Source organism: Mobula hypostoma, chromosome 20 (genome assembly GCF_963921235.1).
Source record: "Mobula hypostoma chromosome 20, sMobHyp1.1, whole genome shotgun sequence".
Taxonomy (NCBI): Eukaryota; Metazoa; Chordata; class Chondrichthyes; order Myliobatiformes; family Myliobatidae; genus Mobula; species Mobula hypostoma.
The window spans coordinates 4,422,283-4,441,354 of record NC_086116.1 but is presented as its reverse complement, the minus strand read 5'-3'; the positions used below and the strand labels follow the sequence as shown (position 1 = coordinate 4,441,354).

Below are 19,072 nucleotides of genomic sequence, written 5' to 3'. Positions count from 1 at the left end.
TCAAAGTTCCAGCAGTTTCATATAAAATTTAATCTACTGATCTATTTTATATTTACAATTAGCAGCAATTTTAAACTTGCAAAATATTATCAACAACAACCATTTCTGACTTGCAATATGCTCCACTAATTACAGATAGTATAAGCCTCAGGGCCAAAATCTGTCTGTCCAGAAATATTTTGTCCTCCTCTTTCTTTTAATCTACAATCAAAGCTATACAGTGATCACACTCCTATCTTTTGCTTATGTCTGCATCTCCTATATGGACTACGAAAGAGATGGCAAAGGGGTGGGCAGGAAAAAATAAAATTTAAGACTAGCACTGGTAGAATTCACAGCACTGTGAACTTAAAAAAAAAATCAGCCCTACCCACTGACATTTTATTAAAATCAAATGCTTAGCAATTGTTTCAAAATATGAACCTTACTATTCCTAAATTGACTGGCAGATTAGGACTCACTCCTTACTTCTCTGAACAAATTTAGCAATACTTGCTGTAAAAGCAGTCAACATGATCATTCATTGTTCCAAACAAACAATGTTGTAAATGTCAAGGACTCATAAGGGAACACTACACAAATTTCAGGTTGCTTTCTATCAATTAAACCATTAAAAAGGATTTGGCTTAGAGTATTTTTTTTAAATTCCATTTATCTAACCTTGGAACAGTCAGATTAACTTCGCTCTGCTTAATAAGTACACTACCCTAAGTCAAGCATCTACACAGAACTACTAACTATTCAACCAGAGAAAAATTGATTGCAAATTACAATCTAATATCCATTTTTGCAATATACTTGTCCTTTCTTGAGAATGCTTTCCTGGAATACTTTCTTCAATATGCAGTTTTTGGAGCCTGCCATTTAACATTGATTAAAACACTCAGAACATTTGTGTACAAAAATCCTTTTAATTGATTATAAACACTCAACTGTGGCTATACACCTCATCTGCTGTTCACTGTGCCAGTTTCTATCTGGCAAAGCAGGGCACTAGTTTTAAGAGGGCCATGCTTCAAGCATTTTGTAAGAACAATATGTTTTTTGGAGTTGCCTTTTTTCTCCTTCCTTGACAATGACCAAATTATTCTTTGGACATATGGAAAATGAAGTTTCTCTACCAACCTGTCACTTGATGAAGAACACTAATCGTCTATAGTCAGTCTACAATGAAACCCTGGAGAACTTGAAACACTTTCCATATCTTGGGAACCACCTTTCAATGAAGGTGAACATCACCAATGAAATTTATGGTTCCCATAGCAATGCAAGCACAGTTTTTGGCTTTATAGCAGAAGAGCTATTAAAGAATAAGAAATCAAATTCAGCATAAAACTTAAAATGGATTGGGAGGACTCATTACTGCTCTCAAAATTTTTGATATATTGACTACCAATGCAACACACACAAAATTCTGGAGGAATGCAGCAGGCTCTGGTCTCAGCCCAAAAACTCAACTGTTTGCCCTTTTCCATAGATGCTGACTGGCCTAAGTTCTTCCAGCACTTTGTGTGTGTTGCTTTGGATTTCCAGCATCTGCAGATTTTTGCATGTTTATTAACTACCTACACCCTTTACTTCAAAGCACAGAAAGGCTATTAACACAGTGCATGTCAAAGTCCATATGCAGGATAAGTGAACAAATATGAGCACATCTTATGGACCAACATCCTCAGCATTAAGGGCTGAAATTACACTCTGCCAACTAAAATGTCATTGACATGTCTGAACCAAACTTCATCAGTTTATAATCTATTCTGAATTCCATCATGACTAGAGACTACTGGGCAAACAAAAGATTTGTGGGAATTCCTGACACATGACAGCTCTAAATAGAGAAGAAACATTCCAGATGGACTGCAGAACCTCGAGTCCATGATCAGGAGCACACATAAATCTGCCATAAAGTGCACCATGTCCCATGCTACCCTTTTGTTTGCCATTACTAACACCTCTTGGCCTGTCTGTCATTTCTGTGAATCCCAATTTGGCTCATTCAACTACCTCAGAAGCCACAGAATTTGAGTGGAAACAAGTTGAACTGAATTGCAAAGGGCAATCTGAGAAGTCTCCTCACTCTAGACCAGAGGTTCCTGACCTCTTTCGTGTCATGGACCAAAACCATTAAAGCAAGAGGTCCATGGACACTAGGTTGGGAAACACGGATGTAGACCAACATGGGATCCCAAACTGAAAGATAAACTGAAATGTATACCCCCCCATCTCCCCCCACAACGAGTAAAATATTCCAATTCTCAATAACTCAGATTCCTTCACCTTTTAGTAATGCTTTCCGAAGCTGCAAAAGACTCCAACTTGCATATATTTAAAGAATGCAGCAAGCACTAAGCCTTGTGTTCTTGACCCTCCAATTCTGCCAACGCAGCCACCTCAGTGACTTGTTCAATATGCTGAACTTCACCATGCCACTTTTCGGAAATAGTTCTTGTAAGTTAATACCTTCCTATTTTTCTACTTTAACATTATTTTTCCAGTGATGATGCTCCTGTCTTAATGTTGTTGCTTTTTTACATTTGACCAAAAATATCTTTCAAAAGGTGCTTTTGACTTCCTGTCCTGAGCTATCATTTCACCCTTTCCCCTGGAAAATCCATATATTCTTGTAACTAAAGCTCTGAAAGATATCTTTTTGAAAGAGTTACTTCATTTATATGAACGCTGACACTAAATGCCAGCAGGATGATCAGTTAAGGCTAAGTAAATGACTTCTGAAAACATAAGTGATGTCACTTCTATCTGCACACAGGAAAAATTCATCACTGGCATCTTCAACCTTCTCCTCCCAATGACTGAAAACTTGCACCCCAAATCACAGTGTCGTCTGGAGGGCATAATAGGCACGAGAAATGTAAGGGGTAGCATTGACCATTATTCATGACCAGTTGACAAACGCCCTCAACTGGTGGGGAAATGGAGGTTCCTCTGAAAATTTAGCTGCCTCAAAAGTCGATTTCCATCATGCATTTGCTTTATGATTACTTGGAAACCACGATCTTAACTAAACTATCTACAGCAGATCCAATTACCAGTATAGGATTGTGTCAAACAAGGTTATGTCCTTGCCCTGCCATTCTGTAAGATATTTTTTTGCACCAATGCTGCATCTTGCTCAAATAAACTTACACACCAGAGTGGAGCTGTTCTATTAGGAGAAATGGGAAATTGTTACCCAACCTTTTCAGGTGTTCACACAATTAGAGGTTGGTGATCCTTTGACTGGGGCTAACAACTCCAGATTAATTCATGAAGTGGTACCCATCATTTGACATGTAACATATAATAGGCTCTTCAGCCCATGATATGTCAAACTATTAATTAAATACCCAACTAAATTAATCCCTTCTGTCTATGCAATGTCCGTATACCTCCATTCACTGTAAATTAATATGCTAAAAGCCTTTTAAACACCTCTATCAGGCTGTGCATTGCAGGCACCCACTATTCTATGTAAAATATTTGGTCCACACACCACCTTTGAATTTCCCCCATCTCACCTTAAATGCTTGCTTTCTAGGTTCAGACATTTAGACCTGGGAAAATTCTACCTAAGCTTCTCATTATTTTATAAATTTCTATCAGCTCTCTCCTCAGCCTCTGCCACTGCAGAGGAAACAAACCAAGTTTGTCTAACTTCTTCTGCTATCTGGATTACATGCACAGTAATCCAGACAGCATCCTGATAAACCACTTCTATACTCCCTCCATAGCCTCCATATCTTTTATATAATAGGGTGACCAGAAATGAATGCTACTCCAGATGCAGCCTATGCACGACTTTCTTGTTAGCCTGACACATTTATTCTCTGATCTCCAAATAGTTTTTTTCCCACTCTTCTTCTGGACCAACCCTTTTGTTGTGTCCCATTATATATGGCTTTTGCTTTGTACCAACATTCCTTTTGTAATTATTCCTGGCTTCCAACATATCAAAGAACTGCCCTCTCTATTTTCTGTACCTTTAAACTCCTGCCTCTTTTTCCAGTTTTGATCAAAGATTCCAGAGACATTAATTCTGCCTGTAGATTAGCCCTACGGGGTATTTCTAGCATTTTCTCTTTTCAGTTTCAATTTCAATGACTGTGAGACTTGCTTTTAGTAAATAATGAAAGGATTTGACTCCATCCAAAGGAACAAGCAACTCAAACAGTTTGGGTTATGAAAGATAAAGGGACAAGCTGGTTACATTTTGTAAACACATAGCTGCTTGCAGGGAAACATTGGGCAAGTTCCAGGAAATAACTTGCATAATTACACAAAAACAGTAGCTGGGTTACAAGGATCCCTTCACACAGGTGTTATGGTCCTCTGTTATGTTAGAGGAGAACCTTTCATTCAATGACCTCCTAAACTGCTTAAGCATTTTGTTTCTCATATGAAACTGCATAAAAGTGATGGTAAGAGAGGCATGATGGTGTGCAGAAGTTATACTAAGTTATCTCCCTCTCTCTCTTTTAGTGTAGTTTCTTTGAATGAGCATTTCGTCACTTATTTGAAACTACCCCTTTTCGTTCCGTATCAACTCATTTGTAATTTTTTTAATGAAACATCTTGGAATATTTTATTATGTTAATACCAATTTGCATTTGGATATAACCTTTAAATGGAATAAAATATCTCAAAGCACATCATGATTGTCAGACAAAACTTAAGATAGCTTCATAAGGTGTAAGGTTAATGGGCCAAGGGTACAGTCAGCGATACAGCTTTTAAGGTACATCCTAAACTAAGAAAGGAGGTGTCTTCTTTGTTGATCAAGAAGATTGCAATATCCAAGGTTAAAGGAATTTACACATTAAAAAGGAGAAGCCATAGAGATATATTAAAATTGAGACACTTGTAAACCATTAGCCAACATAGGTCAATGAGCTATGGTAAGCACAACTTAGTGTGAAATAGTTTAAAACCAGTGAAGTTCTAGAAGACTCTAAGATTACACTGAGTAGAAAATATCTAGAGCATTGGCACAATCATGTCTCAAGTTTCTAGAGAATGGAAGTGCATTTCAGCTGCAGAATCAGGGGCAGACTTGTAAGCGATGATAGAAATCGAGGTCAGATGACTTGAAGGAGCAGGTTTGTGGTTACTTTAGGTCAACTATGATACCAAAGTTGCACACAGACCAGTTCAGCCTCAGTTTTCAGCAGCTAGGGAATGTAGTTCGTGATAAGACTTCTTGAACCCAACATATATATGGAGGTAAAATATCAGCTCTTATCATACTGGATATAGGGTCGTGGTATGATAAATCTTACGGTGGAGTGATCAGGAGGTGATGGAGAGGAAGAATTTATCATGGTTATCCAGTACGGTTCTGAGTGGGCAATTGTATATAACAAATAGGAGGATTTGAGAGGCAACAGTAATAGAAATCATTGCAGGTTATTTGCAGCACAATAAAATGAAAATTCTAATCGATGGCCAACATGTTTACTTCTCCATTAGCAACACAGTGCAGAATTTGCCCCTCGAATCATGCCACCCCAGCAACTCCACAACCCTGATTAACCTAATTATGGGACAACTTACAATGACCAATTAACCTACCTTTTACATCTTTGGACTGTGGAAGGAAACTGAAGCTCTTTGGGTAATGCCATGCATTTTACGGGGAGGACATACAGAGACTCCTTACTGAACAGATTAGCCAGCTTCTTCTAACATAACTTCTAGTTTGTCTGGATTCCAGACAATGTAACAAAACACAGAATCACTCCTTTGATGATCCTAGCAGGGTACAGGATCAAGAATTATGTGGGTTCTCAAAGGAATCAAATGACTTGCACTGGGTTTATTTATACAAATCCCAGAATAAATTCTGATTCATCCAGACCTTCACGAGGAGTAGAGGAAGAGAATGCAAAAAGTGCCTTTGGAAAAGGATATAGTACAAGTTGGGTGCTTGCATACACAGAGGTTAACTTTGATAATGAATTTTATTTTGAACTTCGGTAATATCACCCAGAGTCAGAGGACACACATCACACATACAACCCTGAGATTCTTTTTCTCTGGGCATACTTAGCAAATCTATCGAACAGTAACTTTAAATTGTAAACATCAAGAACTGTTAACTGTAAACAAACTGGCAACTGCAGATATAAATAAATAAATAGCAATAAATAACAACATAATAGAGTCCTTAAATGAGTGTAGTTATCCCCTTTTGTTCAAGAGCCTGATGGTTGAGGGGTAGTAACTGTTCTTGAACCTGGTGGTGCGAGTCCTGAGGTATCTGTACCTTCCACCTGTTGGCAGCAGCGAGAAAACAGCATGGCCTGGGTGGTGAGGATCTTTGATGATGGAGCTGAAACATTTTGGTAGTAAAGATTAGGAAGTAAGAAAGGACATTAAAAGAGGCATTTATTAATTATGAAGGGACCAGTAGACAATGTTGTGCCTGTATAGTGAAAAGTGTGAGGGCAACAGGCAAGTCCTCACCCAGGGCTCAAGGGCAAAATACAAACGGGCCCTGGAGAAGGATGGAATAATGCACAGTGTTAGAGGCAAGCAGATAAACATCTCTAACCTACAGATGTCAATGAAAACACCATCAACAAGAGGCTTCAAAGTCTACTGTGTCAGGTATACAAGACGGCAGTTTGAGAGACAAAATTCTTCACTGATATAGTTTGCTATAATTTATTAATTCGGAAATGCTGAAGTCCAAGGTAGAAGAGGCTGTAAAGGGATGATCTTTATGATTGGAAAGGTTTAAAGTGGAGATGGGAGGGGTGGTCTATGCATTTGGCAGTAGGGTAAATAGGAAATTTTGCCACTGTCATTGGTAGTTTAGGGATAGAAAGTGGGTTACACTGTTTGTAAGGCAGTGGTCCCCAACCTCTGGGCCACGAAGCATGCAGGGGTGCAGAGATCTGGGCCGACATTTACATGCCAGGCGGCACCTAATTAGCTTGTTTATTTCGGCTTTTTTCTTAAGGATGTGCTGGGTGCATCCCAGCTACCGCTGCACCCCTGCATGCTTCGCGAACCAGAGGTTGGGGACCACTGTTGTAAGGGATGGGTGTTGGTGCTCAGTGGGGGAGGAGTCATCAATGAAAGCTTGGATATTAATTGTTTCCAGCTATAAAATCAAGGATAGAGGGCTTCAGTTGAATAAGCAAATATTTTACACATTGATGAAGAACAGGCAGAGACCAATAATTCAGTAGTTGCTTCAGGGAGCAAGATTGATCTTTGTTAGTTCTTTGGAAGAAAGGGAAGGGCAAAAGTGTGATATCAAGACCTATTGCAAGTGTGGTTATTGGATGACCAACACAAATAACAAAACTTAACACTTTTGCAAGGCGCATAAAGAGCTCACTTTCTTACATGCAACACACATCAAAGTTGCTGGTGAACGCAGCAGGCCAGGCAGCATCTCTAGGAAGAGGTACAGTCGACGTTTCAGGCCGAGACCCTTCGTCAGGACTAACTGAAGAAAAAGCTAGTAACAGATTTAAAAGCTTTCAAATCTCTTCCTAGCTCTTTCTTTAGTTAGTCCTGACGAAGGGTCTCGGCCTGAAACGTCGACTGCACCTCTTCCTAGAGATGCTGCTTGGCCTGCTGCATTCACCAGCAACTTTGATGTGTGTTGCTTGAATTACCAGCATCTGCAGAATTCCTCGTGTTCACTTTCTTAGATGAATGTTTTATTCATAGTTCAAATGCCCTTGAACTTTATGTTATCATTTGAAAGCTGTACGTCAGAGGGCACATTAAGCTATTTTAGTATTCTAGATCTTGATTCATTTGACATGACCTTCAGCTCTATGCCAAACCTCAATCTAACCTGAAAATTCAAAATAAATTACATATCCTTGTGCTGTGCTTAACTGAACTCAGTCCAAAGCAATCATTTTTTTGGGCATTTATGTTAGCAGGAATTTTTCATTAAAAAACGATCCAATAGGTTTATTGATTTTGTAATCATTTCCTTATTGACCAGCTTCTCATTTAACATGCATATCATATAGTACTTGAGACTTCAAACACATATCCAATGCCAGTCCATTATGCCTATCAACGTTTACAACAGAAAAAAGCAAGGCATTTTAACACTGGGGTCAAGGTCAGGTTCTGGGTTAACAGATGGAACAGGGATAGCTGTTTTAAGAGATTCTTAAAATATTTCTGTCATCCCATGTTACTTTTTGGATCAAAATGCATTTTTAATAATACAAAGCTTAGCAAAGACCCAAAACACCACTATAAATACTAAATTTTTTCACTAAACGTAACCCTGACTTTTCCATTAACTCTGCAATTTTAAAACCTGAATAATATCTGCCGTTGCCAATTCTGTCTTAGAAAGACAAAAAATATAGTCTTAACTCCTGAAGCTGAAAATACAAAAGCAAAGAAAATGCCATAATCCTTAGCTTAATGCGGGAAACTTACCAGATTTCACTTAAGAACCCAAATTAAAGCAATACCAGCCCTTATTGAATAGCACTAGTTTACAAACTAATGGAAAGCTCATACATGCAACAGCCAAATCATTAAGACACTAGTTTCTGTTCAGAATAGTAAATAGTCAATCACAGTATCTCAAAATGCATATTTCTCTTGATGACACTCATTTAGAATATTCTATAGAATTTCACTGCTAAAATTGCTTTTGATGAAGGACACAAAGGGTTTATCTTTAGGACTTTATTCCCTGAAGTGCAGGAGAATGAAGTATACAAAATTATGAGGGTATAGATAGGATTTCCACTGAGGTTAGGGGAGACTAGAATGAGAGGTCTTGGGTTAAGCATGATAGGTGAAATGTTCAAGGGGAACTTCTTCACTCAGAATATGATGAGAGTGTGGAACAAGCTGCCAGGAGTGGTGGATACAGGTTTGATTTCAACAGTTAAGAGAAGTTTGGTCGAGCGAGTTATGAAGGGCTCTGCTCCAGGTGCAGGTCAATGTGACTAGGCAGAATAGCTCAGCTTGGACTGAAGGGCCTGTTTCTGTGCTTTATGACTAAATAAGATCAGCATTCTCTGCAGAAAAACAGCATTTCAATGCTTTTTGGAAACAGAAACAAAAAGATGGTAAATGCTTTAAATTTGTGTGAATCTGATGTTCATGAGAGGAACAAGTGAGTTTCGGTTGAGAAATAGAGCATTCTGAAGCCACGCAAAGCAGTTTTACAGCAACTCACAAATCTTGTTGCTCTGCCCCTGCACTATCAGCTTTCTGAATGGCCCACAATCACATGAACCTTACCTTGCTATTTCTCTTTTGCAAGATTTATTTATTGCAATTTATAGTAATTATGTCTTGCACTATAGTGCTGCTACAACACAACACATGATTGAGTTCACTTTGAAGTTTGAGAAGGAGAAACTAAATTCCAATGTGTCAGTATTTCAGTGGAATAAAGGAAATTACAATGGCATGAGGGGGGAACTGGCCAAGGTTGACTGGAAAGGGACACTAGCAGGAAGGACAGCAGAGCAGCAATGGCTGGAGTTTCTGTGAAAAATGAGGGAAGTGCAGGACAGATATATTCTAAATAAGAAAAAATTTTCAAATGGAAGAAGGACACTACCATGGCTGACAAGTGAAGTCAGAGCCAAAGTAAAAGCAAAAGAGAGGGCATACAATGAAGCCAAAGCTAGTGGGAAGATAGAGGATTGGGAAGTTTTTAAAAACTTGCAGAAGGAAACTAAGGTCATTAGGAAGGAAAAGATGGATTATGAAAGGAAGCTGGCGACTAATATCAAAGAAGATACTAAAAGCTTTTTTAAGTATATAAAGGGGAAAAGAGAATTGAGGGTAGATATAGGACAGATAGAAAATAACGCTGGAGATATTGTAATGAGAGATGCAGAGATGGCAGAGGAACTGAATGCCTATTTTGCATCAGTCTTCACTGTAGAAGATATCCGCAGTACACCGGACATTCAAGAGTGTCAGAGAAGTGAAGTATATGCAGTGAAAATTATGACTGAAGGTGCTCAGGAAGCTTACTGCTCTGCGGGTGGATAAATCTCCTGGACCTGATGGAATGCACCCTTGGGTTCTGAAGAAAGTAGCTGGAGAGATTGCGGAGGCATCAATGATGATCTTTCAAGAATCGATAGATTCTGGCGTTGTACTGGATAAGTGGAAAATTGCAAATGTTATTCTGCTATTTAAGAAGGGTGGGAGGCAGCAGAAAAAAGAAACTATAGACCTGTTAGCCTGACATCAGTGATTGGAAAGTTGTTGGAATTGATAGTTAGGGATGAGATTACAGAGCACCTGGAGGCACATGACAAGATAGGCCACACCCGGCATGGTTTCCTAAAAGGACAACCCTGCCTGACTAACCTACAGAAATTTTTTGAGGAAATTACAAGCAGGGTAGACAAAGGAGATGCAGTCGATGTGGTGTACTTGGATTTTCAGAAGGCCTTTGGCAAGGTGCCAGACATTAGGCTGTTTAGCAAGATAAGAGCCCATGGAATTACAGCGAAGTTATGAACATGGGTGGAATATATGTTGATCGGCAGAAAACAGAGAGTGGGAATAAAGGGATCCTACTCTGGCTGGCTGCCGGTTACCAGTGGAGTTCCACAGGGGTTGGTGTTGGGACCGCTGCTTTTTATGATGTATGTTAATGATTTGGACTATGGGATTGAAGGATTTGTGGCTAAATTTTCCCATGATACAAAGATAGGTGGAGAAGCAGGTAGTGTTGAGGAAACAGAGAGCCTGCAGAGAGATGTAGATAGTTTAGGGGAATAGGCAAAGAAGTGGCAAATGAAATACAATGTTGCATATGTATGGTCACGCACTTTGGTGGAAGAAATAAACGGGCAGATTATTATTTAGATGGGGAGAGAATTCAAAACGTAGAGACTTGGGAGTCCTTGTGCAGGATACCCTAAAGGTTAACCTCCAGGTTAAGTTGGTGGTGAAGAAGGCAAATGCAATGTTGGCAAACTACAGGAATTCTGCAGATGCTGGGATTCAAGCAACACACATCAAAGTTGCTTCTTTGGGTCTTGGCCTGAAACGTCGACTGCACCTCTTCCTAGAGATGCTGCCTGGCCTGCTGCGTTCACCAGCAACTTTGATGTGTGTTGCAATGTTGGCATTCAGTTCTAGAGGTATAGAATATAAGAGCAGGGATGTGATGCTGAGGCTCCATAAGGCACTTGCGAGACCACACTTGGAGTATTGTGTGTAGTTTTGGGCTCCTTATTTTAGAAAGGATATACTGACATTGGAGAGGGTTCAGAGAAGATTCACGAGAATAATTCCAGGGTTACCATATGAGGAACGCCTGGCAGCTCTTGGGCTGTATTCCCTGGAGATCAGGCGAACGGGGGGGGGGGGGGGTCTCATAGAAACATTCCGAATGTTAAAAGGCTTGAACAGATTAGATATGGCAAAGTTAGCTCCCATGGTAAGGGAGTCCAGGACAAGAGAGCACGACTTCAGGATTGAAGGATGTCCATTTTGAACAGAGATGCAGAGAAATTACTTTAGTCAGAGGGTGGTAAGTCTGTAGAACTTGTTGCCACGAGCGGCTGTGGAGGCCAAGTCATTGGGTGCATTTAAGGCAGAGATAGATAAGTTCTTGATTAGCCAGGGCATCAAAGGGTATGGGGAGAAGGCAGGGGAGTTGGGATGACTGGAAGAATTGGATCAGCCATGATTGAACGGTAGAGCAGACTTGATGGGCCGAATAGCCTACACCTGCTCCTATATGTCATGGTCTTGTATATCAGTGATACGGCTAATTCTGATCTCAATGCACCAATGGGATATTTTTGCCCATTTTTCACACTGTCACTTTTAACAGTACATTTAGTACTGTTAATCTAAACTTGCTTCCCACCATTTTATAATTAATCAGCCAAAAGATTCTCATCTCACCAATTTGTTCGTTTAATTATTATTAAACCATTCACAAATACAGCCAAGCAAAACAGCAGTACTCCAGGGCTAAGGTGCATAACACAGTATCAACGTCATTCGCAGCACAAGGCAAACATAACACGTATAAGATATCAGTAAAATAGTCACACACAAAAAATATATAGTTCAAATCCAAGCTCATGAATGTTGCAGCAGTCTGCAGTCGAACACAATACATCTTATCTTCTGCTGTGCGAACACTGGAGGGCACTGACTCCTGGCATGGACGCTGGTCCACACCACCTCCGGTGAAGCGCTCCAATTCTGACGCCTCTCTCTTGGGTGGCTGCAAACAGGCGACACTGCAGTTTGAGGCCTTGTCCTCTCCAGATTGAGGCCACACAGCTCCCCTGCTGTTCGCTAATAAACAGTGAATCAGACTAGCTGCATTCCACATTAACAATGTCCAGCAGGGTCTTACCATCACAAGGACAGGGACTAGGATAACTGCTCACTGTTAGACTGGTCTGTGCACTGACGTCTCTCTGACGCAGGCAGCAGCATGATCTGCACCAAGTCTAACTCCTTCAGTTTCATCACCAACGATCAATTCGCAGATGGGGTAGACCTACAGTACTTAAGTCCAAATGTCCAGCAGGGTTTTGCAATCATAACAAATACGTTTAACAAAGACAATAACACCTTTGGTTGGCCCTGTAGAAACTGCTGGGTCTGAGCACTCCCCCATCTTAATGGAAGTAGAGCAGACTAAAGTCCAATCTTCTGTCATTCCAGAGTATACATTATGTAATGATTTGAAGATTATAAAATCAATGGCACTGTGAAGCAATATTCTGGGATTTTACATACTTAAGTGAATAGAAGAATCTTGGCCACTATAAACAAGCATCCAATATAAATTATAACCCAGTATTGTTCTCCAAGATTAAAGGATGAAAACTAGTATTTGGCAAGCATTCCATAGCAGTAATAAAGGTATGCCGAAATCAGTAACCGGTGAATGATTTTCCTTAAACTGTTAAATAGTCAAGATTACCAACATCCTGAAATACTTTCCTGTAGTTTTATTATTTTAAATTCGAGAACAATGCAAATTAAACAGTTCTTAATATTAGTCTAGTATTGATGTGTAGCTTGTATCGCCCCAGTGGTGTCCATTAGTCACACAGTATAAAGTGTTATTCTTTTTAACAGGCAAATTGAAGGTCAAAGCTTTCAATAAAATGAACACAATAACCGCAGAAAAAGTCATTACATCATCCAAGGGCCATATCTGGCTCACTGTTAAACCTTCAACCAATGCATAGTGGTGAGCTTATGGGATAGACCAAATTTAATGGCATGCAATCCTGATGCAAAGACTATTTTTTTGGAGATCAGAGGGGTGGCAGCCAAGTATCGAAAGAAACATCGCACAAAATGTTAGGAGTGCAATAGGGTTGAGAAAGTGGGGCAGTGTCTGAGGGGCCAGGAAAAAAAGGCCCGATGGAAATAAGAATTGGAGTTGATTTCTTATTGTCGTGTGTACTGAGATACAATCAAAAAACTGTTTTGCAAGTCAGCCATATAGACCATTTCAAAATATAGGTACATTGAGGTAATACACAAGAGAAAGAAGCAATAACAGAATACAGAATATAACGTTGCAGCTTCCGAGAAAGGATGATAATAAGGTGCAAGAACCATGATGAGGTAGATTCTGAGGTCAAGAGTTCATCTTTAATATACAAGGGGTCCGTTTTAGAATCCTATGTTTATAGAACAAAGTTCAGGGCCTTAAAATTCTCAACACTCTAGATGATTCTTGGAAAGGCCACGTTGCATAGCAAAAGTACATGACTATCATGTACTAAAAACACTGAGTTGAGCATGTTGTGTTAATTGCATATTAACTGTGGTTAATTGACAACCCTGATAAATATTTATACAGCTCTCTTAGCTTGGCAAAGTTTGATGGTGTATCACTTGAGTATTATTAATTGAGATTTAACCAAATCACATATGGGGATACAAGCACATGCAGGTGGAAAGAACCGCTTCTCAGGATGTCTTAAATAAGGCAGAGGCAGGAAGTTAAAGTGAATGGAGACCCATGAGGTCAGAATGCTGTGGTTTTAAGAGCAGGTCAGAGGCTTGGTATTCAGCCCCTGAAACAAGAAGCTTTTCCAATATTTACAGGACAGCTCAGGAGGGTGTTTGAATACCTGAGCATTCATTCCATCAGTACACCACCTGAAAACTGCAGTAATTTACACGAGCTACACAGGCAGCGGTTGTGAATTTGCAACAGCCTGCTTTGGGAACATCATCAAACTTGTAGCCACTTATTCACCAAACTGTCCATCACCACCTGGACTACACGTCAACTCCGAAACTTCTTTCCTGTAGCTATCCAGCTTCTCAACAAAACTCATTCATGTGTGATACCTTAACTGTCCCTGCACAACATCCGATAAATTGTCTTTCCTGTTCTCCCTGTTCTATGATAAGTGGGTCTATCCATATATTCACTTTATTTAAGTTTGATTACTGACATTTGTGCATGTGCATGGCTCATGGCTATTCGCACTATTGTGCTAAAATTGTTGGTTGCTATTGTGTTGTTTTGTTATGGTATTATTCTGTTTTACGCTTGGCATGGAACCACTATCAATTCTAGTATATTTCACATACTGGCAAAAAAGTGATTCTAATTCTTGAGGTCTGTCACACACCATTCTAATAAGGAAATGCATTAACATCCCTTCAACATAATTACTGGTTGAACTCCTGACCCAATCATTTCCCAAAATTTGTCTGGTCAACATCATTCCTAATGCCCTCAATGCCAACTAGGGGTAGGTAATACATCAAAGGTTTAAAGCACATTTATTATCAAAGAATACATACAACCTTGAAATTAGTTTCCATACAGGCAGCCACAAAGCAAGAAACCGGAATGAACACAATTAAAAAAGAAAATAAAGGCAAACATCTGATTGGCAGAAAAAAGGGGAGAAAAAACACAAATGCTGTTATAGAAGCGAGCAAGAACATTCCGAACCAAAACGAGTCCTTAGATCTGAAAACCAGAGCAGCCTAAAGTAGGCCCAAAGCCTCGGTATCAGTCCATATTAGCGGGCGCAGAGCACAGCAGCTGTGGGCAGTCTTCATAGCCTTAGTGACGTGGAGAGAGGAGTGAACATTGCAGGACAGTGAGTGAAATCAGCTCACACCTCTGATCCTATCTATCTCAGCCAGCATTTAAATTGTCCAAACAGTTCATCATACCTCACACTAGGATCCAAGCACTGCTTCAGTGAAAGGATCCCAGCCTAGACCACGTTGCCTAGCAACTCACTCCAGGCCCAGGTTTCGCTGCCTAGTCCAAAGCCACTTTCAATATCTCCAAATCTGTTCAGCGTCAAGAGCGATCCAACTTCGCACCTGGGCCAGTTGTATGGGCATCGAAACTCCTCTGCCTTGACTTCTGACCAATTGGCACACTCCATTTGTGTTGATTCTGCAATGTACCAGCAAGGCTTATCCCTCATATTCCTTTCACCTTCACTCGCCTCTTCATCGTCAACTTACCACAATTTACTTCAAAAAAGGTGTTATTCGTAATGTTGAATTTCTAGCCTTTTGAGTGACCAGCAGGCTATTGCATACATCTGGCAGCATCATCTTAAAGCAGGATGCCAGTCTTCCCAGTGACACCCAATCTTAAAAAAGTAAGTAGCAGCCTCACAGGTAGCTTTGGAGGTTAAGAGATATGGGGCCATGGAATATCGTTAAAACAAAAATATTTTGAAAAAGAGATGCCCTGTGGACCATTAGATAACCAAAACAATGCAAGTCAGAATAAGTTTAGGATTAGGTTGAGGATTTTTTTCTCTTTAGACACTCTTGTAATGCTATTCTCAACAGTCACCTTTACTCTTTGCCCCTTTTTACTCAATTCTCTTAATATTATTAAAAAAAAACACGAGCAACTACGTTCCCCATTCACCACCTCTGTCTTCTCAAATTTGCAATTTAGAGGCATTATCTTTTCTCAACATCCTCTTCTGGTGTAGCTAACTGAAATTAAAGCACAAAGCATTAAGCAAAGAGGCAAGAAAAAGAGACTCACTTTTAACCTGGAATAAGCTACAACATTATAGCATTTTAACACAAAACCAATATTTGCCAGTTATTAAAAAGGTAAGCTAGTTTTAAAAATATTTCAATAATGGTTATGGTTTTAATACAAATCATTATATCTTTTCCTCCTCCACACGGAATACCGAACAAGCAAACTTCAGTGGATTTGAACAGCAAATTGAAAATTCAGATGACAGCAAATAATCCATAAAAACACAGAAAATCAGAATCTATTCAGCCCTTGAAGCAAAATACACCATTCAATAGAATTGTAGTTGATGTTCCATTTCAATGCCATGATCCCATTCTTTCCCGATACAATGGATGCCACTGTATCTAAAAAAAAATCTACTGCTTAAACATATTCAGCAATGTGGTTAATTTTGTATGTTTCAATAGGTTCTACACTCAATCTTCTAAATGACTATGACTGCAGATCTACTTGACCCAATCAGTTCTTGTACGTCAGTGCTGCCATCTCAGGAGCCGTCTGGCCAATCTTATATCCATATGCCTGGAGTGTGAAATACTCCTGAGCCACTTTGGATCTTAAGTTAAGGCACTGTTGAGTAAGTCAAAGGCTGCAATAACAGTAACTATTCAAATTCAAAAAAAAAACAGGAAAATTAACCTTCTAATCAAGTATTTAACTGTTCTTAACTGATAATTTATAGTTGCTGGGACATGTAAAATTGCCTCTAATAATTTGAAATGAGCAACATAAATATGAACCAAATTCAACAAAAATAAAATTCAAAGTGAGCATTTGAGTTACCCAAGCAGGAAATACCCAAAGAGTATTTCAGAATGAAGTAGCACAGGAGGATACTCAGCTGATCACTCCAGCTCTCAGTGATCTCCTTTCCCAGCAACTATTTGCTTTGGGTGTCTCTTTATGGTATTTGCTTGTATTACCCATTCAGCTAGTGCATTCTGCATTAAAACTTATTTTGCAAAGAATCTTTTCCTCATATTGGCTTTGATACTATTCCCCATCAGTAATTTCAGATCTCTGGTTACCATCACTTCTTTCATCGTAAACAGTTTTGCTTTGTTTCTCCTAAAATTCCTGTATTTTTACTTGAAAATTATTAATACCCTCTCAACACAACTGCTCTTACCACATTACCAAGTTTCTTTGTCCCTGATACTCTCAGGCCTAACACTTCTCCAAAAATGGAGATGCCCAAAACCAAATACATTTATCAGCTCAATGTTTTATAATGGTTTGGCAAAACATTGATGCTTTAAACACACTTTTCCTTTGGTAATGGTAAAAATTGCATATGATGTAGCCTCCTCTGCATGGGTGAGACCAATTACTGACTGGCTGACTGATTTGCTGAGCACCTGCGCTCTGGAGCTCCCATTGTCAACCTTTGTATTTCCCCTCCCATTCTCACACCTAGACGACTGTTCTTTCCTCCTCCACTGCCAGGAGAGCTAAACACAAACTAGAACAGCAACTCATATTCCACCTGGGCAGTTTTCCATGCAACATGAACACAATTCTGAAATCAGGTAACCAGCTCTCCCTCTGCATTTCATTCTCCTTCTGATTATTCCTACATACAAACCTAACCCCTCTCCCTCAGACCTCCACCATCTTGTTTCTTCTCTCTCCCTCCACCTATCTTGTCCACCCATCACCCACACAATCCTCCCACTGATTCCCCTTCCCCCAGTGTCCCACCTGCCCATTCCACTTACCTCTTTGGTTGCATGCTTCACCTTCCTTTCCTACCAGAATTCAAGATCTGCAGCCTTTTGTTGCCTCCATACATCACCTCTTGGCCTCTGTCCTTTCCTCCTGCACCTGACTCTATCTACCAATCCACCTATCACTTGCCAGCTCTTGGTCTCATCTTATTATACAGTTTATCTCCCCTCCATTCTTTCACTCCAGATCAAAACCCTTGACCCAAAATGTCTACTGTCCAATTCCCTCTACAGATGCTGCCCGACGATGAGCACTCCCAGTAGTTTTTTTTGCTGAAAATTGCATATGTTTGTTTGAAAAAGCCTGCTAAACTTATTCAAGTAGTTTCAAGGATTTGGATACATCCCCAGGTCTCACTATTCCTTGGTCCTTCAACATTGAACCATTTGTTTTGTTTTGCATTGTCTCTCCATACTTGCTCTACTGGCAAGGATTAAGTCACACTTCATTCATATTACATTTTCAATTTGTCGTGTGTTTGCTTATTTCCCTACAACAAAATAGCTAACACTCATTGCTTTATGCCATCTACAATCAAAAACATGCCTTTACAAATGATGACCTAGACTGGGACATTAAAATAGAGTAGTGATTTTAACACTGGCCCTGCAGAAACACCACTTTATAATTCCATCCTGTATGAAAAATATTCACCATTACTTTATGCATTCTAGCTAATTTTATATCCACAATATCACAATCCCAACAGGTTTTAATTTCACAAACAAGCATTATAAGAAACCAATATTACATATCTCTATTCCAAATTGCTTCCCCATAGACCTCACAATTAGAAGTCGATGTCCAGCAAACTGAAATGGACAATATAAAGAGACATCTGATAGGCCCATCCATTACCTTAAGAGGAAACACCAGAGCAATCCTTGAGCCCCAACACCAGTACCTATCCAGGAACTTCCAATCTAAGCTACCAATGAATTAGAATCACCGACTTAAATAATATTAAATTTATTGCTTTGCAGGAGCAATACAGTATAAAGACATAAAATTGCTATAAATGACAAAAATAAATAAATAGTACAAAAAGGGGTAGCGTTCATGGACCGTTCAGAAACCTGATGACAAAGGGGAAAAGCTGTTTCTGAATTGTTGAGTCTTAGTCTCCAGGCTCCTGTACTTCCTGATGGTAGTGACGAGAATAGGGTATATCTAGGGTGAAGGATGCCACCTTCTTAAGATATTGCCTCTTGAAAATGCCCTTGATGCTGGGGTGGTTATGTTTGTGCCCGTGAAGGAGCTGGCCGAGTCTACAATCCTCTGCAGCCTCTTGCATCGGAGGCTTCATACCAACCTGTGATTCAACCAGTCAGAACGCTCTCTACC

General features: G+C 39.7%; 1 protein-coding gene across 14 annotated transcripts in view; it reads right to left on the bottom strand.

The window, feature by feature from the left end:
• The window catches only part of LOC134359288 (nuclear receptor subfamily 2 group C member 1-A-like), a 131,403-nt gene that overhangs the window by 97,098 nt on the left and 15,233 nt on the right, over positions 1–19,072 (bottom strand). The gene's annotated exons all lie outside the window — the stretch shown is intronic.